Source organism: Augochlora pura, chromosome 6 (assembly GCF_028453695.1).
Source record: "Augochlora pura isolate Apur16 chromosome 6, APUR_v2.2.1, whole genome shotgun sequence".
Classification (NCBI taxonomy): Eukaryota; Metazoa; Arthropoda; class Insecta; order Hymenoptera; family Halictidae; genus Augochlora; species Augochlora pura.
Genome location: NC_135777.1, coordinates 4762933 through 4788256, shown reverse-complemented (window position 1 = coordinate 4788256; position 25324 = coordinate 4762933). Strand labels below are relative to the sequence as shown.

Sequence of the window (25324 nt, the reverse complement as noted above, 5' to 3'; positions counted from 1 at the left end):
GTCAAAGTAAATCGCGAACCGAAAATCGTGAAAGTCTTTGGGACGAAGCTTTCGTTTTGACGAAGCGTAGACGACGCTTGGATCGAGTCAATGCGAAAAGAACAAAGAGCACGCGAGGGGCAATCGTAGAACCAATTTGCTCGGGAGATTTCCGCCGCGGACTATATTTCTATCGATTGCCGGCCGACGGAACTGGAACACCCCGTTGGTATCGCAAGCACAAGCGCACATGGTTTTGGCAAAGGTTTCATCAGCGTCAGCCGGTCGCAAACAAGACCGTCATTACGAAATTATCGAGCCGGGTAACGCGCAAGATCGTTCGCGTACGCAGGCGATGATCGATCAACGAGTTTAGGCACCCATCGAATTACCCACTTTGGATTGTTCCAGGCCGGTGTATCCTGCCGTCCGGGCGCAACCGGCCGTACGATCGAAACGATATCATACCGTAATTTCCGACAGTGACCTGAAAATCTGCCTATAATTATCCGGGCCACGTCGTGTTACATCATTGCTCAACGTTCCGCGGGACTTCGTTATCGTTGAAGGGGATTTGGTAACCATTGGTTAATCAAAATTGATACCCGTTTCAGTATCTTCTCGCCGAACGTATTGAATGCTATCTTCTATCCAGAAACGCGAGATCCATATTTGTTTCTGTGCAGAATTTTACACGCAAACTTCAAGAGCCAAATTCATTTTTCGGCGAGACGACACATCGCGGACGAATTTCTTTGAGACGGCGATCAAAACGAATTAACGCGCGACGATCTAACGGCAGGTAACGGTGCGACGCGACGGCTGGAGATCCGCTGGAAGCTCGACATTTCCTTTCTCGCCCCAGTTCACGGCGCGTATTATTTCCGCGCGATCGTCGGTTGGAATCGACCGCGATCGAAAACCGAGCCGGGAAGTGGAATTAAAAGGCCCGGGGCGTCGAATAGGAAGTCGTTCGCAAAAGCAGTCAACCGCCTGCCGTCGAATCATCCGGTGCGGTGGCTGGTCGGATCGCGCCCGCTCTAACGTCGAACGGAACATTTTACCGGACAAGAAGCTCCTATTTGTGGTGACACTGCAATCACGGGATCGTCGACACGCGACGCGACGCTAGGCCAGGATCGTTCTCAGCCGTTCGGGCGAGATTTCTGTTTTACCTTGCGGCGATCCGGTGATACGGCCATACGTTTGCCTCCCGACACCGCTGAATTTGACCCAGATACGGCCTGGCACACCGTGCATTTGTCTCCGCCGGACCGTTCCATTCGGGGGAACCAGTCTCACGGCGCTGGCAAGTCATCTGTCCGTTTTCCGGATGACGAACGGGATGAAACGAACCCCTTTTCGGTACCATTTTCGCCGCCTCGGGTGAGTCTGCCGCCATTTCAACGCCGCGCGACTCTCCTCGTACCCCTCTGAAATCACACCGAAACAGATCAAATCGTATTCGAATCGTTTGGAGCATAGTTGACGATCGAGCGCTCTATTCGACCGATCGTTCCACCGCTTACAGTCCACCGACAACTAATCGAAACGGTTACCGTCGACGGTGGCCGGGTGATTCTCGGCGAGAAGTTGCTAAATTATTTCACAGTCCCTGTTTCGTAGACTTTCCGGTTCTACGTTGACAGAACTGCAATCCGCTACAAAGTAGGACCGCGAAGCGACGGATAAACCGACCGGAGGAAGTCCTTGCCCCGGAAATATTCCCGTGGACCAGGCTTCTATTTGCCGAAGGAATTTCAGTGTTTATCGGCGAAAGGATTTACAGCGTTCGCTCTTCGCAACATCTCTCGGTCGCTGCTGATTAGAAGTTTACATTCCCTGGCGAAAGACTCCCCTCGGGCACGTCAAAGAAACCCGGAGCCGTTCTCCGATAGCGAAACGGACTCGAAAACGGCGATCCGTCTTCCGCAGAGGTTATTTAACTTTGGTAGACGCCTTTCGGATCTTCCTAACTGGATTCTCGTTGACCTCCGAAGCGGATTCCGCGAGAAATTTGGAAAGAGAACGCCGCTTGCCGCGAAGCCACAGTCGTGGATACAATTGATTGCCGTCGACTCGAAAGTTCGCTGCGTAAGCGTACCGTGTCATCGCTTTCGGAGAGCAATTATAATCTCGGGGCTCAGTGTGCCGCTCAGTTTATAGCTTCGATCGATATACAGGGTGTTCCAGTTTGTAAGGTTCAAATTTTGTCAGTGTATTCTATGGCACGAAGTAAGAAAGAAATGTTATGACCTAAACATAGATCATATAGAGCTACTTTAAGAATATAGAATATACAAGTACATGCAGAGTGTATCAAGATTATTATTGTAACTCCAGGAAATTAAGGGTTCCTGAGGTTATTTGAAGTAACCTTTTCTCCAACGAAAATGCGATCCGCGGCTTCGTTTACGAGTTATTAACAGAAAACAGTATAGCCAATGGGAGGCGGACATTTTGCAAATTTCCAAAACTCGGAATTTTCAATGATTCAATTAACTTCAATTTAACAGTGTTAAATGATAGTGCAGCGAAAGTGAACGTCAGAGTAGTCTGCTGACAGCTGCGCTGCCGAAGACAATAGAGTCTATGCGACGCAGGTGATCGATCGACGCAACGTCGACACACACACTTGGCACCGTGATCCAAAGCTCGAGATAAAAGGTTCGCGGACAAAAAAATTGGTCCGCGTGGCGACGCCATTGGCCGCGTTTAACACGATTATATCGCGAAGGACCATCGCTTTGGACTCGAATTAGCTGACAGCCGGTCAGAGTTGTTGATCGAACGGGTTCTCGAAGTCGCGGCAAGTGGCTCGTAGAAGGCGGACTCGATCGTTCTACCGAGATTTATCGGGCGGCTGGGATTCGTGTGCTCTCCGGAGATACCGGAGAAGCACTCGAAGCTACGAAGGCCCACGGGACGATCGAGGTTTGAGGGATGCTCGAGGAGAATTGAAACGTCATGTTCCCGGTAGAATCGCGGTGTGCCGATGGAGAGAGACGTGGGTGGGGAAACGAGGGAGAGAGCACGCGCGCGCGCGGGCGGGGGATGCTGGAAACGTTGAAAGCCTGTCGCGGCTGAGACGCTCGGCAGAGACACCGTTAGAACCCCCGAAACCGCTCCGCACGGCTTTCGGATGGAACCGGCTGATGCCGCTCCAGCCCCGCGTATCGATGCGAGCAAGGAAAGAGAGAGAGAGAGAGAAAGAGGAGACACACATTGAGAGGAAAGCAGAAGCAAAGAAAGCGAGACCAAGAGAAAAAGCGATTTAGCGAGCGAGAGAGAGAACAAGGGAAACAGAGATTGAAGAGAGAGATGGAGAGCGAAAACGGTGCGCAAGGAATGTTTCATGAAGCGAGCCGGATTCCACGGTCCATGTAGCTCGCGGGCGCCGCGCCGGAAGAAAACCCGGCACGGCCCGACCCCGACTGCCGCACCGGGAGAAAGGGAAAACGGCTGGAAAGCCTAAGTAGGCCGTAGATTCTCGATCGGACCGCGTTTCGATACCGGAAACGATATTGGATGATGCGCGCCTGGCAAAGTGAATCGCTTTGATATCCTGCATTGCCTGGAGCTCGCCGCCCTTCGCGCTGTATGTGGATTGCGCTCCAGCCGAAGCCTTCCGAGAGTTACGCGACCTGGAGGGACGTTGCCCCTCGCGCTGCACCTACGGGATCCTAGACAGCTCGGAACCAAGGGGGTGGAGTCAGCTGTCTTGTTAGTTAGTAATGCGGTAATTCGTGTAACGAGGGGTGGTCTGGCTTAGGGAGAAGAGCTTGTGTTCATTAGACCGTCGGAATGCCCTTCGACGAAAATCGCTCTCCGAAAAGCTCAAACGTCGGCAATTGTTTTATCCGAGGCTGCGTCCGAGACGAGTGTTCTTATGTTCTTAAATTTTTCAGTAGTCTTTGCACGACCCGCCTTTGAAGGATAGAGTAATTTAACATTGGAAAAGAACATTGTTTGGACGCAACATGGATCAACCATTTTATCGGCCCGGTCCCGACTCCTCGACCATTCTAGCGAGAAGCACATCTGAGCTCATAAAGCAATCAGAACCCTAAACCTTCAACTATCAAGGCCCAACCATTTTTCGTATACATATTTTTATGGCTCCTTGTTATTTTACATTTTCACTTTCCACTACCTCTGCCACTTCTCCTTCCACCTTCATACCAGCTCACAAATAAAAGGCCCGGAAGACAATAACACGACTTTTTGGACCACCGGCAACATCAACATTACTCCCACGCGTCTCTTCATTGTACAGTTACTAAGTTTTAAAATATATCTATCACGCATTAACTATCGGGCACCGGTTTAACCGTTCCCGAAGTGACGGATGCTGAGAATCGATATACCGAAACTCCCATTCAAGCGCATACAAACATTCTCAGAACTACATTCTCTCCGAAGCGCGAATAAGCCTTTAAATTCTATAAACAGAATAACATACCCAGGAGAATTTCGTTGCGGAGGAGATTAATGCTCTGGTAAATGATTCGAGTGATTACAGCTTCCAATTCGACAGAAATATCATTGCAATCTCGTGGGTAGACGGTGTTGCCAATTTTACAGTTTGCGAAACCGCAGTTACCGGTCCCAAACACCGGCAGGAGGATTTATCAATAAGTAAATACAATCAAGGACACGCGATATACGTGGGAGGACCGGGCCGCGCGTGGCACGGCGAAGCTGCAGAATCAAATCTACCGACAAAATATTGATACGTCCGGGATAACGTGGGTGCAGCGGTGCAGTTACATGTTAATTACATCGTGCTCGCGGGTTCCCCCCGTTACGTACGGCGTAGCCTCATGAATATTCCAAGCCGAAGCGAGACGCTGCGAGGCCCTGCGTCCGTTCGTTTTGCCAGCATCTTGGTGTTATACCAGCCATCAAAGTTGCCGTGCGCAAACATAATCCGTTCGAGGTCAACGAAATTCCGCTGATAAGTGATAAGAAACCGGCTGCGAACGTTGCCCGGCGCGTGTTTCTGGGACGCTTCTTACGGCTTTACGAGTACATTAGCGGCGGCTACGTTCATAAAATAACTTTTTATACTGTACTCGCTGGAACTGTACTCTGGATTTTCAGTTATCCGAAAACAGGCTCCGCGATCACGTAATTCTCTATTTTAGAGAGTCATTCGAAATCGTGGATATTACTATCACGGGCGAGGCATAGCAGTAGACTCGACGCTCAATGAGCGATTATGTCGCCCAAAAATGGGGCTTTCGAAGCCCCATTACCGTTTCCTCGTTAGCGAGAATCGCGTATTCGGTGCATCTCGTTTGCATTGCGACGCGTTTTACGATCTCGAAGCCACGAGAATTGGCACAGCGCGTGCATACGAACAATGACAACGATGCTCGTCTCTATTTGGGCATTTCGAAGGGGAAGCGCAATTAGAGATCCATGGGATACCTCCATCGAGGTGGCGGATCGTCGACCGGTCGCAGAACTCTTAGATTGCGAGAGCCGGCTCTCGAATGACCGCTCTCCGTGGAGCGAATCAATCATTTCTCGGGCAAGAAGCTCGCCGACGTTTTTCCACGGGGCTCCATCAGTCAGATCTTGGAGGCATTTGCGGCGGACAGATCTGGAAACTTCAGTCACCGTTGCCAGAGGCGAATGGAGTGCTCTTGCCAGCCGCGAGCGCAAAAACTTTAATCGGTTTACCGAATGGACCGCACCGGAGCAGAACGTAACGTAACGTAACGGAACAGAGGATAGGATAGGAGAAAGGAGAGGAGAGAGAGAGTAGGAGGAGGGAGAGAGCGTGCTGGACGAACGCTCGATGGGAGATAATTGAAATCCACGTGGAAAGCTAGGGCCCTCCGGAGATTGCCATTAATTAGAGCCATAGATCACCCGGCGTGGTTTGTGACAAGCAGATCCTCGACCCTCTCTGTACGGTAAACCGGCTCCCTAGCTCGTCTTTACCGTGACGCTGCGCGTGCAACCAGTATCTCGCCATCCAGCGAGCAGCTACCGAGGTCTCCTCGGCCCGGCACGGTCCGACCACCGCCGATACCCTATCTGCTTGGATTGCGTAACGTATTCGCAATATCGTCTCGAGTGGATCTTGAATTAGGGGATAGCTGGAAATCAGCAATAGCTAGGGCCGCGACCAACTCCGCAGATCGTCTCTACCGGATCAACCGTTTCCGCGATGGGAGCTGCTTCTTCGCCGACTGCTCCAGACCCTGTTCAGGGATCGCGTCGACGAATTAGCGCGACTCGATCCCGGGATTCTGTCGAACATCCTTAAAAGCGTTAACTCTTCACGGTACACTCGAGTGACTGTTTTACAAAAATATAACTACGCTCTTTGCACGCTCTGTCCGGCCGAGACAGCGGAAGAATATCTTGCGGAGGAAATCAAGTACGAATATCATTACGAACACGGTGTCCAAGCGCAGACGGTCTTCTCCACTTCCCGACAACATTCGGCTTGCTTGCTTGAGTAGAAAAACTTGCAACTGCGCGAAAGTTCGGACGACAGCCCGCAACAAATACCCGCCTCCTTATTTTCAGCGTTCCCCCGAGCCTTCTGTTTGTTCCGTCTCAATTTTTCTTGGCAGCCCCATTCCCCGCTCGATCCCGCGATACCAAGATGACGTTCCAGGTCGCGCAGACTAATTCCGCAGTCACGGTGTCCCTGTAATTCAATACCCCGAGCCGAGGAGCCGTGGGCTGCCCTTCTCAGTATTCCCGGCTGTCTCGGCCGACAAACCGTAGTTCCACTTTTGTTAGAGTCGTATCTGGGATCCGAACTTTTGCCCCGCTCGCTCGTCCATACTTATCAGTGAAAAAGCGTTCCGCTGATAGCGACCGGCAGGAAACAATGAGGAGGAACGTTCCGCGACACCGCTTCCTCGAGTTTCACCGAAACTTTTATCCGACCCTTTCTCTCCGGAGCCCTGTTTCCGAAGCAACCTCTAGGCGGCATCGATGTTAATTGCCCGGCAATAATTAAGGTCGGCTTCGATTCGTCGGGACGACCGGACTCTCCGGGGGCCCCGATAAATCCGTCGCATGATCACCGGCCGGTCGCTTCCACAGACGGAACGCGTCCATCGGTCACCGGCCGGAGGAAGATACGGGGCCGAGAGTTTAGGGTATCGGAGAGATTGATTCATGGATAGGAAAATCTGCGGAAACGTCCCCTCCCTGCGGCAGCGGTGGCCGTTGCGATACCGGCCGCAGTAACTCGTGAGAAGGGTCCGTTTTGGTCGAAGGAAGACATACGATGTCGAGGCGGTACGCCGAAACCGAAGAGCATTGCTACGCCATACCCCGGCGCTCTAATGACGAATGTGCCTTAACAACCGTTTACTATGCTCCGCGGTGCCATTACAGAAATTGGCCGCATTCGCGCCGTAATTTGCCGGATTTCGCGGCAAAGTCTGGGAGGGGGGAAGATTGCCGGCTCGAACGCGGATACTTTCGCGCCGTTTTACCGCTGTCGGTCGTTACCACTGGTGCTAACACTGTTAGGCCGTGTCCGGTCGCGTGCGGCTATCGCTCTATCCCGGAACCATCCTAGGCCAAACCCGGTTGTTGAGGACTTTTCGTTACCAACATTCTTGTGACTGCTCGGCGAAGTCCTTTGTCAAAGCTCGACAGCAGGTACTCGAATATAGTCGTCTATGAACCTAGAAATATTAGGAGATTATTAGGTTGGTAATAATCAGAAGGAATATTAGGTTGGTAAGAAATTAGTGTCGGTTTTCAAACTTTGATGCATGTTTTGGGAAAACAATTCACTTTTTTCTGTTTACCTTCCAATGTCATCTTACAGTACAGATGTCGTGCTGCATGCTGATAGGTATTTTGTTTGCACTGTTAATTTGTGCTCGCATAAAGTTATTGACTTCGTAATGGATAAGAAGCAAGTTCCTGTAATATTCGTTCGAAGAATTTATCAATTCCGAAACAACAGAATTTTACGCTATTGAAATTAAGAAGCTGTCAATTTATTGGTAAAAATGTGTATTTAAAGATATAGTTTGCAAACCGACATTAGTTTCTTACCAACCTAATATATTTAGACTATAGTTATTCTCCAGAATAATTTTTGGAAATAAATATTCCACTTTGCAGATAGTACATCGTTAGATCCACCATTAACGATTTGAACCGACAATTATATGCAAGGAGTACGAAAGTTGTACAATTAAATCTAGTAGAGTAGGTCAGTCACCGGTCAGGTAAACATGTATATTATAGAACCGACTTAAGCGACACTTACGGGCTCGAGCAGAAATGGCCACGCGTCGAACGTCGTTCGACGTCGTTATTACGGTTAGCGACGCGCGCAAAAATAGCTGGGCCAACGAAACAAACATTTCCCGAAGGAGGTAGCCGGAAACGAACGGGTAAAGATGTAAACGGAGACGGCGGCGGCCAAGGCAACACGGGAAGAGTCGCGCGGAAGGAAAAGAAAGCCTCGAATTTACAAACGGAAACACGTAGACGTCGGTGGTTCCCGGGGAGAATGCCGGGAACATTAGGGAAGAAAATAAGGGGGGGGGGGATTCAAAGAGAATCCGGGGGTTAAAGATGGAGGAAGGTAGGGGAGGAAGGAAGACAGGGTCGAGGAGAACGGTGTCTCGAGTGCCTGGCTCCCGAGGAGAAGCTTTTTTCATTAAACTACGGAAAATCTTTTTAGGGGATATAAAGGACCGACTCACGGAATTCCTTTGGTCGACCCGAGTCCGGACAGTGAAATTGCCAGGCGCGATACCCGGCGACTTGATAAAGGCCGAAACAAAGACGAGGAAACAGCCTCCGGATGGGGTGGTGGGGTTCACGGGATAAGAGTGAGGGGGGAGGTTCTCGTCGTACCAGGGCGAAATTTCGTGTTAATGCGATTCACGGTCGATCGCTGACACAAAAGGGAAACAGCCCTCGAAGGATTCCCGCTTTTAGGATATTGTGCGGCGCGTCCGTCTTTGCGGACTCGGTTCCGGTCGACGCCCGACGGTCGAAGGTCGACGCTCGGACGCGCGTCGCTCGCTTGGAAATTACGGTCGAACGTTTGTCGGCGGCGGTGCGTCTCGTTACCTGGATACAGGGCGCGTCGTTCGGTGCCTCTGAGAACCACTTCGGCGAATGGAATGTCGGGTGCCGGACTCGCTCCGTGGCCGCAGACGTTGCTCGCAGAACAGAACACGCATCGTACTTGTGCGGTACGTTCGAAACGTTCGAGCAGCCAACGATTCTCCGGGAGACTGAAAAAAAAGAGATTGGTAATAACATTTTCACGAACGAACCGCTTCGAATCGATAAATAAATTTCACCGATTCCGCAGGGATTTTTATGGTCGCTGGCTCCGCGGTCAACCGTTCCGCGCGCGACTCGACCGAGAAACGTTATCGACTCCTGGAGCCAATAACAAGAGAAAGATTGCAATAAATCTGAGACACGCGACTGCGATCGATATCGTTCGCTGGGGAGTTTCTAGGAAATTATTTTCGTCGAAGTGAAGTTAATTCTTCTATCGGGAATGTCCAATTACCGAGAATCTCGTAGGCGAAGCTCGGGACAGGTTTTGGAAACGACAGTTTTCACCCGGGATTCCGGGTATAATGAACGTGACAATTGAATAATACATCGATGTATTGTTTTTCATAAATGTCGATGTAGACTACCAGACGATTACAGGCTGTTGGAGGTATCCTGCGGACAGGGTAAACCTGGGAGATGCACCGAAATAGTTGCGTTTTTATTTTGCCCGCTGATCGAAGCTAACGACAGAGCTGCCACGCTTACGACGAGGCGGAGGGATAAATTTAAAGTATTCCCACGGTGTTTGTTTGCTTGACAGGTTTCCGTTTTTCAGCCGGCGCAATAAAATGGAGACACTTATCGACGATCAATGATCAACGATCAATGGTGGATAGCCGAATCGGTTGTTTCGTGATCAATAATGTAGTATCGCTTTCCAACGAGTCGACGATCGATAAACAACGTGTTCCTTGTTGCAGATTCACGGACCGGGCTCAGGAAAAACAAGCACCGATCTCCCATAGGTGAGTGAAACGTTCTGCCTGAGAATGTATCGCGGCACCGTCCACGGCAACCATAAATCTCGACGCTCGCAGTTAAAGGCCGGCGGGATTTAATTAATAGCGTCTCGGCTGGCAATCGAGGGCAACGGTGTAATTTGACTCGACCGCGTGATCGATATTGGCACAATATGCGCCGCCGGAAATGCATAATTCGCCGGGGCGTCGCATCTCGCTGCCACTCCGATCGAAACCAGTCGAAAGAGTCGGCCATTTGTCCGAACGACGAAAAACTTTCAATTTCATGCTACGCGGTTACGACAGAATATATTACTAGTTTTAGAAAACACGCTGTTCAAGCTGTTTATTCATGGGACACTGAAGTATGATACACATACTTCGCGCAGTAGAATAAGTCAGCTATTGGTAAAAAAATCCGTGGAAAAATTATTTTAAAAAAATTCACTTTTTTATCACAGGAAATTATAATTGTAGATTCGACCCTTCGCTTGAATAGAAAACAATGGAATCTCCTTTCACAATGCTTTACTTTAAACATTGATCGAGACGAATTAAAAAAGGGAACGAAATGCTTCCGTTCCAATGGGTCCTTACTAAATACAGTGGAACAAGTCGACACTGATTCGCCAGAAGAAAACCCAAACCGGCATAAACTTCTAAACGTTAAATATTCTTTCAGACCGTGGAAACCACGCAGCTGCGTGGCAGACTACCACGGCGTCGGAGCAACTTTCGAGTAGATCGATTCGGCTGCGGGTCGGACGCGTCCGAAAGCCAGGGGGATCGAGGATATTCGTCTTTCTCGATCCCCCGATGCACTCGGGATCCGTATCTCGGCGCGAGGCGACGACTCGGGCAAAATGTAACACGCGAAAGCCGGGTTTCCAGCGGAGGAACCTCGCGATCCGACGAATCCAGCTAGGAAGCGGCGTTGAACGGTAGCACGGGCGACGCGTATCGGTGTTCGAGCACCGACGCGCGATTTTTTCCACGGCGGTTGCACGTCGTAGGCGAACGTCGACGACGAGACGATCGTCGCGAAATTGAATCGTCCAGATGGAAATTCGCGTCCGTGGCGACGGACTCACCTTACGTACGCTTACCGCATACACGTATAAAGTACGACTGCATCTCGCACACAGACGGTCGGACAAATACGGACAAGCGGCGCGCGCGGGCGGCTTCTTTGAGGCACGTATTCGCCGGTCGGAGCTCTCGTATATATCGTTTTCCATACTCGAGCGCCTCGGAAGTTATAGAAGTCCGTCGCGTACGGACCGAATCGTAAAGCTTCTGGACATTGAAAATGGGATTTGAGGGATGACGGTCCGGTCGGTGGGTCGGGGGTACGGGCTGCCAGAAGTTTCGACTTCGTTCGGAAACAACGATCCGCACGGATCTTATTTCCCGGTCGTTCTTTGATCCGACAGCTTGCACTCCCCTTTTGCAGTCCCCTTACCTCTCCCCGCTTTCACGGATCCCTATACAAGACACGCTGCGTTCCTGTCGTCGCAGAACCTGCAGCGAACCTGCTGCCACTCTTATCCGTCTCGCTCGCTGGTAAATTCTGCAAACAATAAAATTTAAGTTAGTTAATTCAGTTAAATCGCCGATTAAACGAACGAACCAAACCGTGGAACCTCGATCACAAAATCTAGAGTTTCGTAACGAGACAGTTACCGCTTCGATAACTGTTCGCGCGAGGTCCCTGTAAATAGACTGCCACAGAAGTAACGTAGTTTCCCGTCAGCATTAACGCAACAAACAGCGTTACGATGCTTTAAAAGCGTCGTAACGCCGGCAACGGTATAAACAGTGCTCTGTCAGCGTTTATTTCCGCGTGAAACGCGCGGAATCACTTTGATGTATCCGCATCCGTATCCGTGCCGGTCGGGTCGGCGTAAACTCGAAAAGTGGCGAAGCAACCGACGGTGTGCAACAACGCGGATAGATCTTCGCGGACGTTGATAACAATTATCGCACGCGAAATACCGGCGGAGCGGCGCGACGGAATAAAAATCTGACACCAGGGGGGACGCGGCGCATTCCCGACGTTCGCGGCCAAACGATTTCCACGATATTTCTCGAGAGTCGAGAGTCGAGAGCCGGCCAGCGCTCTTTGGCGATGTCTGGCTCGAGGATGGGCCCGACACGGCGGAGACCGACGTCCAGACAGCCTGGATGCCGGGCTCTGGAAAGCGTAAAGACTGCGCAAATAGTGTACAGAGAGGCGAAGTGTAGCGGGAAAATAAAGCAAGAAAAATTAGAAGAGGTCGGGAGCATTTCCGCGAATAGCTCTGTAAACGGCGAAGCACGCCAGGGCTCGGGGTCGTTTAGACGAGTTCCGGACGGAATATATCCCGGCCGGGAACTTTTCAGCTTCGGCTGGCCGCGTAGACAAGCGAGGAGGACAGGATCGTGCATGCCAACGCCGGCAAATATTTCCAACAGGAGACGTACATAACATTATCCGTCCGGTCCGGTCGTATTAAATGTACACGTACGACATTTACAATAAACGTTTTATTAGAGCGCGGCAATTAATCAAAAGCGATACGAATACCGAGTGCCCGGAGATTTCCATAAACTGTCCCTATTTTATGCGCAGCGGGATCAGCAAATTATCATATTAAATATTCCGCGTTTCTCGCCCGCCCACGTCGTCGCGCGCTAAATCACGTTAATTATGAATTCCCTGTTTTCATCAAATCGCAAAAACTCCGATAACGAATCGCTGCTCCTCGCGTTTTACCCCGGACCGCTTCTCTACAAATGGAAAGCCGTCGTGGCTACTGTTAATGTTAATCAAACTCCAGCGATCGCTCCTTCGAAATATCGCCCCGTTAATTAATTAGCCATGGCTTTCGCTTGAAAACTGTAAGCTGTACGCCGTAACAATAATTAATTATTACTTCCAACCGCGGCCATTTCTACGGTTACCTTATTTTTCTACAATCGCGATTGCCTGGCCAGCGGGACTGCACAATAAGTTATTAGCGCCGTATCGTGCCGGAAGCTTGTATCTAATTTCATGGAAATTAACGAGCGACTTGTTGTTTCCAAATGAAAGAGCCGGCGCTTTTCATGGTAGATGAAAGCAATCTCTGGTAGGTTAATCTCTAGCAAAAACCAAGTCTCGATCTTCTTCAGAAAATTTCAGTCAAAGAATTATTATGCGAAATGTTCGCAGAGGGGTATAGCTCATCCATCGCGGATGAATAATTCGTGCGTCGAGCCAACTAAAGGTTGACGAAGCCTGTCAGCGGCCGGTTCGTCTTCCCTCTAAACGCGGTTCTTTTTATGGTGACGTTAGCGCGTGTGCAGGTGGAAAGGCTACGCGAGACGCGAAACGCGAGGCCGTGCACTTTGGTGACACGTGTCAGGCGACAGGACGCGACAGAACGCGACGGGACGGAACCGCGTGCGGGGCAGCCCGTTTAAATTCATTCGCTGGAACAGGCTTCACGCACCATTATCCGGTGATTCACGCGTTTTAAACATTTCGCCGCTTCCCCCGCCCTTGGCGTTCCGAGAACGAACAAGCCCCCGCGATTTTTGCGGACCGGTCCACCACGCGACCTCGGTCTCTCGCTTTCGCCGAAACCTTATTCTGTCCCACCGAACACCGGCGACCGCGAAGAAGCAGAGATTCACGGTTGAGATATCGAGGCCGTAGCCGTAAGAATTACCCCGCTCCTATTAGTTATCTAAATGCGATCTTTACGAACGGTAAACGGTTTTTAAGGGCTGCAGTTGCTGGCTCGGCTGATGGGCCGGCGATAGAGGCCACCCCGACGCCGAAATAAGTCGTTTCACTCCGCGGCAAATTCACCGGCCGTGGAAGAAAGTTGAGCCAGATATCCGACTGATAGGGGAGCGCAACCCCTTCGTTCAATCTGTTCGTCGCTGCGGCAATATCTTCGCAAATGTTCGAAAACTCGGCTCTTAATTTCTTCGGTGTTTGACGTTCCGTTTCCCGAACAAGCTGAGAACAAAGTTCATCTCATGGTTACATTCAGTTTTCACTCTTTGACATAATTACAATGTTTCATTAAACACAACGCTATTGTCTTGAGCAGATTATTGATTATCTTAATTAATTATTCTTGCGGTCTCCTGTATTCCACCTCCGACTACGAACGATAAACACTGCGCGCTGCTCCGCGGCTCGGACAAAACTGAACTTCAAGGGTGACAAAAAATTTATCGCGTCACGATCCCTTGAACGTTATCCCCGGCACTGCCGAAGACAACAGAGTCTGATGTGACGCGGCAGTTTGCCCATCAACGTAACGCCAACACGTAAATGCAGTACGGAAGCTTGTTCCGCGAACTTTTCAGAAGACGAATTACGCCATTTTCTGCGGCGACTTGTTAGCTAGACTTTTTTCCCCAGGATGAATGCTGCGGCAAAGTAGTTGTTCAGCCGTCGTCCTCGCTTGTTTGCTTACTTTTAATACGGAAAGTTCGCGTTATGCCGGAATGTTGCGCATTACGAGCTAGCGGGAGGCGGTATTTCAAACGATCGGATTATTTAGAGTTTGTCGTCTCCGAAAAGTATTTGTGCCGACCTCGCGCTACATCAAAGAGATCTCTCCCCGGTTTGCTTTTGAAAACTCGTCGCAACGCGCGGCTCGCGTTCCTAAATGGCGGCGCTGGTGGCTGTTTAAATTTCATTTTCGAATGAGAACGGCCAGATCCATGGTCGTCGCGAAATATCAATATCCCAAACAGCCCGGCAAATAGCCTGGACGAGATGGAAATGATAGATTTTAACACGGATTAAACGACTCGCCGGACTGCGAGCGTCGAAACCGTGAAAGAATACATATTTAACCACCCATTGAAACGATATTTGCGAACCGTTTAACAGCACCGATCCGGCGTCTCTTCGCTGTTTGGAAATTTTCGTTGATCAGAAAATTGATTTCCTCGTCGAACTGTACCATTTTGCTCTTCTGTCTACTCGCGGTATTTCTAATCGAACGCGGCGATTAGAGCGTATTTTATCGTTGGAAGAATACGGGCGTCGATCGGTACCCGAGGTTCGAAAGGCGAGGAATTGGTCGCGGGGCCATGCTCGCCGAGGGAGTCGCAGTTATCTATTACCGGAAAGAACATGCAGTCATAATTGCTTCCTGTAGCACGGTGTAACCGCCGAGGGAGACACCGAGTTTCCCGGGTCGCCGTGCAAACGCAATCGCAGCTCCTCGTACATCATGCACGTGGCGCGCCGCCGCGCCTCGCCTCACATGGCCTCGCGTCGCATCGCCTCATCACAGCCGTTACATAATGCCCGGAACGCAATCTTACCGAGACTACACCGCTCGGAAAGATTGTATCGAACGCTTCGGAATAATTCGGCGATCAACCAACGGCTCCCGCTAAATTTAATAACGGGCACACCTTCCGCAATCCTGAGCGTGCCACGCTAATAGAGAAACATTACTTTCGAACAGTTCGAAACCGAGGAGAAGCAAGCCCGAGGACAAGCAGAGCCATGAATCTCGCGGGCAGAAAATTGAAAAGAGCTCGGATTACCGGAGCGTTCAGCTAACGGCTTAGCGAACCCAAAAAATGTCGCACCGAGATACGATCTTCTACTAGAATTTTCGCCCGAGAAACAGTCGGCTCGCTTTGTAACCGAGGGGGAATATTCGGGAGGAAATTGGAGATTTCCTAGCGGTAACATTTCCACCGCAACAATTCTGGAAGAAACATTACGCTACAAGCTTTTCAGCAGTTAACGAACGAGGCGTAATTTCGTGGTTCAAAAGTTTCTACGAGGTTCCTTTCCCGTTCTATTAGAACGTAGATGGTCTACTAACTCCGGCTGGAAAGAATGTAAGGAATCTGCCGTTCTAGAAACGAACGCAATAGTTCCTCCGAAACTAGATGGGAACACGGAATAGAGATTCTATAAAAATACCCTGCCGGGCGAGAAAGAACGAGCGCGGGTTCTAAAACCCTCCTCCATACGTGCGACAAAGTAGTTGTACAAGAAAATGAGTTCCCCTTCGAGGAATGTTTAGAGCGGGCAAACAGGAGAAGATTAAAAGAAAATAAATCCTAGGTACACGAGGCACCAACACCGTGTAGACGTTCTCCGGGCGTGTTCCGTTCAAGGAAGTGGCATAGATGTTGCCCGGGTAAAGGGTGTGCGTCGAAAGCATGGCGATGCTTGAACAAGGTAGAACGTCGTAGGTGCAATATCGTATTCATATAAATGTAACGCGAGCGCGGAGGTAGAGAGGCGGACAAGTGGTCTCGCTGTCCGATCTGAATAGAGACGTGAAAAGCGGCGCGCGTCTTAGCTTCGGACGCGTGTTGAGGATTCTCCTGGTCCGTGTACCAGCCACGCACGGCCATATATGCATATATCAAAGGCCGGCGCGGCGTGCAGCTCGGTAGACCGACCACCTAGCAATGCATCAAGCCCGGTAATTTATAGCGGGACGATTAACCCCTTCGTGTCCGCCGGTGTTCTCTCCACCGGAGAAGATCTGAAAGTCAGATCTGGTGGGGCCGGCTGGCCTAATATACACGCGTCAAGATATCCTCGAACGGAATCGGAATCCGAGGCTAAGAATCCTCCTTTCGCCTCTTCCCGTTCATCGCCGGGCCCCAGTTTTTCAACCGATCGATCGGCCGATCGAGTCTCGAGGTGGACGCGCGGCTTCTACATAGGTGGAGCATGAAATTGGTTGCCCGGAATAATTTGTTGTCGGTGACCGTAGTTTGAAACGACGCGATAGAACCTAATTCCGATCTGCAGCCGTAAGTATCGGCCTGGCGCCTCCCCGAACGACTGTGTCAACAGCGGACGGCGAGAGAGGACCTACAAACGATCCTCGTGAACCGTTAACGACTCGCCACTGACCAGTACAATGCTCGGTCTCTCGAATCACTCGCGAAAGAAACGGGGGAACGACTTCGCCGCGGTAACTCTCGATAATTGTAACGCTGAGCTGGTTTTAATCCGACGGAAATGAGTTGCGACGAAACGAGACTTGCAGTCTATATACCAATAGCGTCTAATTTGCCGGAAATCACTGCGTCGATTCGAGACAGTTGATAGATTTCTCGCGTTAAAACGCGTCGAGGGACGCGTTCCTTGCGGCGCGTAATACTCTGCGATGCCGACGATTTTCGCGAACGACCCTGCCTAATGAACAACTCGAATTGTCAAAGGCCACGGACAGGCCAGGCAACAACGCCGATCGCCTTTTCCCGGACAGTAATTGCAATTAATCAGTTGCGAACTAGCCGCCGCGCTGTTCCCCCTGTTATCGGGCCTCTTCTCCGCTAACGCAGTCTTTAATTTAGGTAGCGGAAGGACGCGGCGCGACGTCGAGAGCACTCGGTAGAGCGCCCTCGCCAAGTGTACAATTTTACCTGAAGTTATTCCGTCGATTCCTTTCGCCGCTTTATTACTCGTTACCGTGTCCGAGGACCGTCCCCGCCACTCGTCCCTCGGTTCCCGGGCACGAAAAGCTCGCGCAATTTACCTTTCACCGTTCCGTTCTCGACCGGCGTCGGATTTAATGCAATTTCAAAGATTACAATTAGCTATTCCGTTCGGCGGACCTAGGCAACCGTTCCGATGCCGACTGCTTCAAAGATCCAAAGATCTGCCATGATCCTCTGTTGGAACGCTGTGTCGTTTCTTGTCGAAACGCAGACCCTGAAACGGTTCCGTTAATGAGTTTACCGCTAGACATTTCAATTATACGCGTGCCAGCGCTTTGAACGAGTTCTCAAATATTTCTCATTCCACAACAACGTACAATATTCAATTTACCTTGTGTTCCATAGAAAATGTCTACGAAGATTCCTCGAACCAAACGCCTCCTCGCGAGAGGAACCGTTATCGAAACGCTTCGATCGCGTTGCCGCACTCATCGAGGTCCTCGTAGCCTCTGCGAGGTCGAAATCTTGTTTTCAAAGCAGGGAAGGCATCCAGCGGATCAATGATAAGTAGACCAACCCGTGGGAGTAGGAGCAGCGAGGATCGTCTGGAAAAAAGGAAGCGCAGTCTTCTAAAACGGTGGCTCCTTACAACCAGTTTCTTTTCAGCGGCAAAGGCCTCGCATGTTTTCATTCGGCACAGTTCGCCTCGCGGTATCGAGTAATGGAACTTGTTCCGCGATGGAGCCCCGAATGCAAAACTTTCTCTCGCTCGTCCCTTCGCCCGAAAGCCGGTTCCGTCCGCTCCCGCCCTCGGCTCCGCGGGAACGCGAGAATGCACAGCGAAGGCCAACAGCGAACTTTCGGGGAATTCATTGAAAATGAGCGACACAGATATGGAAGCGCAACTGCGCGCGACGAGCGTTCGTCACAATGCATCGCCGGCGAAACAATGAGACGTTTCTTCTCCGCGGAAACGCCCGCGCACCCGTGCACGGCGGCTTCGATAATGAAAATGAGACGGATACACGTAGTGAAAAAAACCAACGAAACGAAAACAAAAGAAAAGCGGGGGGGAAAAAAAGAACAGGATTTTGTCTCGGCGAACTATAATAACGCGTCGATAGGCTCGCAACAGTCCGTGCAAAAAGCTTTCTCGGCTGGATCCCCGTGCGAGAATAACGGATAGCATTACCAGGGCATCGCGAAGTTTCTAATTCATCGATCGGGCGTTGTTAAAATGTTCGTTGACAACCGTGGTCAGCGATCCCCGTTCATAAAAAAGTGGCACCGTTTCCAAAGTAATATTTTTTATTTAATTCGCCCTCCCATGGAGCCGTGTCTCCATGTTCGAAAACCTAGTAGCTTTTATTGGGATTTACTGGTCAACGATTGGTAATTTATCACCGGTTTTTACGCCCTTGTATGTCTGCGTTTTGCTCTAAATAATACAATAGCAGCGACGAGACCTGCAAAAATTCGGCGTTCTCAACGAGTTTGTAAAAAACGAAATATTCGTTCCCGTAAATTACCAAATGGGTGAGCACCGATTGGTTAATTAAGCGGAAACGAAAGCGGTCTCGAAGGTATGTCGAAAGTATATCGCTTGGTGGAAGAGTATCGATAATTCGGTCGTTCCGGTGGAGAAGATTTTTCGGTGAAAGGGACGGTCGCCTGAAAGAGGACAAGCTGGCTCGACCAGAAGAAGGGAGGGAGAGTTCCATGAACTTGTTGGAAATGCCAGCCACGAATTTACCGTGACCGCGAGCACGTTGGAAAATCAAATCCCGGCGGATAGTGGCGGAGCCTTTTCGTCCACCCGCTGGCAGATACTTTTGCGAACGCGAGCGAAAACTTTCGCTGGCCGTAAACGAGTCAACCAAACTTCCTGTTCGTCCGTCCGTCCGTCCGCCCATTCGTCTGTCCGGCCATCGGCGGTCCTGGTCCATGGTGCTGAAAAAGAATACGATATTGCGTACGGATATTCGTCGAACTTAGTTTCACCATCGTCTTTTACGATCTCTCGCCGTCGCGCCGATTTCCAAGTGTCTTGGAACTAAATTCGAGAAAATTGAGCGTTTCGCCGCGCCGGAAATCGAACCGAATCGAAATATTTGAACGTGGAGGGTTATCATCACGGTTCTCGCAGAACCGGGTGGTGTATCGACTAATTGGGCGAGAGAAAACGACGGTGGAAAAACGTGATTACCGCCGGCGCGGTTTTTCAACCGGAGGAGACAGTTGGGCCTGACGACGATTATATCGTTCGCCGATCGTGCAATATCTCGCATTGCGATCGGACAGTGTACCGCGTATATCGAGTTAAGTAAACCAAGTCGGATATCGGGCGAACCACCGAGTCGGTAGTTATATCGATAATCGAATATAGATCAATATTTCAGCGAATCTTCCTACCCCGCTGTCGATGGTTAATGAATTTCAACCAGACCCCAAGGTTCGGCAATTATTGATAACAAGCGAATCGATAACACGGTGAAGCATCCCTGTAATTAAGGGTCGACGAACGTAAACGAGATCCTACGCTCCGGATAGCCGTAACAAAGGAAATTTGTAACGCTTGGTAGAACGAATCGGTCGTACGCATCAGACACACGGCTCGAAAAGCGTCCAAGAATTAATACCCTAACGAAAACTTTCTTATAATCCAGCAGGCCCGTGGCGAGTTAGAAAAATCGCGCAACAATCAGATAGAATCCCGAGAGTCCCCGTAACACGTATTTCCGGGTGCCGTCGCGTCTAAACGAACGCTATCGGAGTTCCAGGCATCGAACAATCACGGTGGATAACGTTTATAATATGATCCAGCTTAAGAGCTCGGTCGTGTGCTCGGCAATTAGTCCCGTGGGATGCGTAATTCAATATTTGAGTGCAGTTGCCTCGGGATAAAGGGTAAACAATTCGCAATAGCATTCCACAACATCCGGTGAAAGGAGAGCGACCGGATTCGGTAGAAAGAGTTGATCGTGTATCGTACAATTAGCTCCCAGAGAGAGAGAGAAACAGAGAGCGAGAGAGAGGGGAGGGGGGTTGGTGGAGGGGGTGGAACGTTTGAGCGAACTCGGGGTAAAGAAGCAGGAATCACGAGCAGCGCTGGAATTTTTATGAAATCAAGAATAAGAAGGGAATTGGACGGGCCTTGGTCGGGGAGACCGACGCTGATCCTCCGCGGAGGCGCTATAACCGTAACAGAGCACGTGCGCCCGATATTTCCACGAGATTCGCCGGAGAATAAAGTAGACTTTAGTTGCTTTATCCCGCATTTGCTCGCGCCCGCCGCTCGCGCGTCCGAAAACTGCAATTTTCGAATCCTCGGAAAAGAACGGCGCCGGGCATTGGTGTTTCTTGTCCGTGACGGCCGCGGCGCAGGCTAAATGTACCGTGCAGCTCTGTAAGTAGTTTCCAAGAGTCCGGTAATGGTGTAAGTTTTCTATCCGAGGCGGTGGCCGCGACGGGGAAGCTCGCAAATCGAATGGAAACCGTATCCCCGGTAAGTGTTCCGCGATCGAAAATTCCGGCCGACGCGTGCCACGTCGTTGCCGGAACTGTTCCATATACGCTGGGAAACAGGCCGATACGTTGATTAAATTCATGGAGGAGAACCACTCTCACGTGGAAATATCGGTCAACCGTGTCAGCTTATCGACGCGGCGAAATTCAGAAGATTTTTTGGGAGATAAGCGCGCGATGGCCGGGCCTCCCTCCGACCTGGCCTCGATCTGGTAACCGTACACGAACGCGTAATTACCGCGCTCGAACTTATAACCGGTGGGACAATCTCTTCCATCGACGTTCATTTTTTCGCAAGTCCGCAGCCTCGTCGCGGCGGTCGAACTAATTTAAACGCGCGATTTCTCGTGCACGAGACACAGCGCATCACGGGGCCGCAAACCACAGAGCGATTTCGATCGTGGAATTAGGGATATTTACGGACGCGGGGATGATGGACCGCTGGGATATCGAGCCGCGAGGGACACACGAGGCTCCTAAGACCATTCGGATATATGCATATTCCGAGAACAGGATCGCCTCGTCGCTCCGTTCCACTCCGCGCCAGTGTACGTATAGCCGTCTGCGGGTAGATCAACGCGGCTAAGTAGAACGGATCAGCCGTAGGTCAGGCGTTACATCTCGGTCAGGACGAGATTACCGCCCTTGTTACGCCCGTTTCTTCGCGGTGAGGAAGTTTACTCGCTTGCCAAGGAGCTTGGGGGTGGCTCTGCATTTGTTCAGCGGATTCGGTTCACCGGGTCTCGGACCGGGCTCCTGGGAATAGCAAAGTTAAATGCTTACTCCTTCCAGGCGAGGAACGACAGTTTACGACACGTTGTCGTTTAATTCCAGGCGTAACTTCGATGATAAAACTAACTAGTCGTGCGTCGGACAGATGGCTCGAGGATACTTGAAATCATTCTGCAACTCATTACAGGAAAATCTCTATTGCCTGGTAATTGGGGGAATTTTTTAGCGTGAGTGAACGAAGCGTTCGATATCGGTGTCCGTGTCAAGTCAAGGATACGCGAGACTGCTCGGTGCATACGTCGTTGCAACGATCTAGCGCGCATTCGGTAGCCGGATCGTATATAATGCGTTCCACGAGACGGCACGGATATACAGGCCGGGACAGGGGCCGGGGCCGGTAAACGACCGAAATCTGGACACCGATAACATACGTAGACTCGCATCGCATACGCGGGCTGCATACGCATTTGCATCTGGCATCCGACGCAGGACTCCGCCGCGTTTGCTGCCGGGCCGCCTCGCTCGTGGATATGCATGAGGGACAGTGGCGAAATTTTGGCCAGACTCGAGCACTCTCGGCGAGCATCCTACTACCTCAAGGACACGTGTACACCGCCGTCGCTCCGCGCCGCGCCTCCCGGAATCGCCCAGGCAGTTTTACATTCGTTCTCCGCCTCCTTTTTCGTCTGGCCGCTTGAAACACCGGATACCCCGGCTGCTTTGGAACATTTTATGACGGTACTTCGGCTCGCCTCGCTTTAAACTATCAGGCATTCGGAGTTTACGATCGTTTCCGCCGTCCTGTACATTACAGAGGGACCCCTTTAACTTGATTTAAGCCGCAACAATAATTCGCCCTCGACGCGACCGCCCTCAACCTTTATTTATAAGTCTTCGCCAACAAGAGTTCAGACCATTTCCAACGATTCCACGACGCTCCAGCTATCATCCTCCGTCGTATCTTGTCGTACCATATCGCATCATCGTATCGTATCGTATCGCTTCAAAGGATCACCGTCGTGCACAGATTTCAACTTTCCTCAGCTCCAGTCAGTTTCGAGCGGTCCAATTTTGATTTACCTTCTTGAGAAATTGCAACGGGAATGTTCTGAAAATTCCTTTCCTTCTTCCTTCCTTCCTTCTTGGCTTAATCTTTCCTCTGTCGCTATGAGTTATCTTCTAGTCGTTCCGCAGCAGTTTCACCTACAAAAGCAAAATCTGTAAATACGTAATCGAGGAAACGGTGCACCAGCTGTGTCGAATTGAACGTCCAGTTTACGATAGGTGCGACGTCGCATCGCACAATCCTACAGTTGGCTTCATCAAGGTATTTACCGACAAACTGATATCCATCATGCGTGGTCGGACCCGCCTGATTCCGTGAGCAACCGGCTATCTCGCGAGTCGGCACGACAAAATCGTCCTGTACAAAATAAAATATAAATTAAATTTTTCCTTTACACTCTCAATACGATATATATATAATATTTATATTTTTATGTATGTATTGAAAACAGGAGAGGGGAAAGATCGGCCGCAAATAGTCATTTCCGAATTTCGTGATCTGATAAATACGCGGCCGCCGTGTTCTATTATCTGGCAATGGTCCGTGCTCGCGTCGGTGTATTTTTTTTTCGTAACACCGATCGCTCGGCAAAAATTGTGTCTATACAGGTCGGACGCGAACCGATGCGAAAGGATTTTATTCAATAACAGGGCTCTTTGGCGCTGCAGGTCGAAAATTGGAAAGCAGTAGCGGATGCGAGCTATTTTAGCCAATATCGGAAGGGGGGGCGGCTCTTTCGGATCGATCCCAAAATCCTTACAAATTTCCCCACCACCGTGGCAAACGACTTCCCCTTGTGTTTACGCGGATCCCGGCGGCCAGGGGTGCTCCGGCGAACGAAATTTGCGCGAGTTTCGGGACTACGATTGCCAATAATAGGCCAACCGGCTGCGCGAATTCCCAGTTTTATTTATTTATCGAGCCGCACGAACAGTGTATTTTTGTCGAACGTATATTTTCCCCGCTGCGAACTATTTATACTTTCGCCGGCTATTCCGGTTTCCTGTGATTTAAATGGACAATTTTCACGATATTTTAACGGCTATAAAAACTTGTGCGCGATGCCGCCGCGGTGTACGTTGCCGCGAAGGCACGACGTTATAAATTCGAACGCGATTCGAATTAAATTCGTTGTCGGCCCAGCCATTTTTCACGAGACCGGGAACCTAATTTAGAAGTTTCGCCGATGTCCAACCGGAAGCCCTGACCGAATTAAACTGGGGGGAGATATCTTGGAGCGTGTACCACGGAATCCCCATGAATTCGGCAGGATTCGCCGAGTGTTTTCGATCGAGGCAAGGGCTGCGGCGGCGGTCGACGCCGAAATTAACGAGACTTTCGCGGCGGGCAGATACAGGCGCGTCGTCGTGGAATTGTCGTGGGACGAGTTAAACGATAACGAAACCTCGTTGGCTAAGCGACCGGCGGGCGTTCGGCTGACATCTCCGCCCATATAACCTACCAAGAATCAGCCAAGAAAGGTAATCCATCAGGGAGAACTTCCAGGGAAAACAAGAAAAATACGAAGAGAGATCGTTGAGGGAAAGTTGTGGAGTTTCAACTGCCTGCCCAGAAGGATATTAAAGTTATAAATTAATCTACAGAAGGAAGAAGAGGAAGAGATAGAGAGAGAGAGGGGGTGGCTAAGGGAGAAGGGAGAACGGAAAACGCAAGAAGAAAATCAATCGGCGAAACTCAGCAGCGCGGCTTAATCGTTTCCGGAAGAGGGATTAAAGCTTCATGCAAACTCGAGTACACGTCTTAGATGCGCGCAAGGAAACGCGACGCAAACGTTTCGGTTGTTTGCGAAGGATTAGCGCGGTGTCCCCGAGAGGATCTTGGGACACAATAGCAATTAAACACTGCTTGTCTTCGCATCTTAAGAATACAGAGACGCGGGCCACGTTAATTAGGCGATTTCAGGATATCCTCTGTTCACTCGTTCGATCGATACTGTCCCCGATCCCTCGACGCGAAACACCGTAATCCGACTACCGTTCGAGTTTCTAGTTTCTATTAATTATTACTTCCAATTTAATATCGAGAGCGTTTCAACATTCGATAATATAGACTAATGAATCGAATTACCCGATAAATTACCAGGACACCGTTACACTCTGTGGAATTAAAGATTTCGACACCGATCAAATCTTGCATGCAGTCCAGACTGTGTGTAACGGATCTCGCGAGGGTACCGCGAAAGGAGATTCTATGTACCGCTGTAGATTATTGCAATTGAACCGCGAAATGGTGATATTAGGAAGCAGAGGTGCCTCGTGCCCGCAGCTTCCCTACAGGGATATCGAAGCATAAGGATATTAGGACGTAAGACCATTGGGATGCATGGATATTCGGAAATAGGGTCATTGGTGTATATACGATCATCCGGAGGGATCGGGACAGAGTGAGAGAGAGAGGGAGAGAGCCAGCAATCTCAGTAGAATAAGACAGCGATAAATCCGACATTCGACTTGGAAAACTCGGAGAACTTAGCGAGCCGTATTTATTGGTCTCCCACGTTACTCGTTAACGAATCGAATCAGAAAGGCGTCTTCTAAGAATCTGCGTT

General features: G+C 50.3%; 1 protein-coding gene across 1 annotated transcript in view; it reads left to right on the top strand.

The window, feature by feature from the left end:
- LOC144471296 (uncharacterized) overlaps positions 1-25324 on the top strand; it is a 213452-nt gene that overhangs the window by 73520 nt on the left and 114608 nt on the right. Inside the window, exon 2 of the mRNA XM_078183195.1 lies at positions 9981-10025. The gene's annotated coding sequence lies outside the window, so the exon portion shown is untranslated. The remainder of the gene's footprint in view (positions 1-9980; positions 10026-25324) is intronic.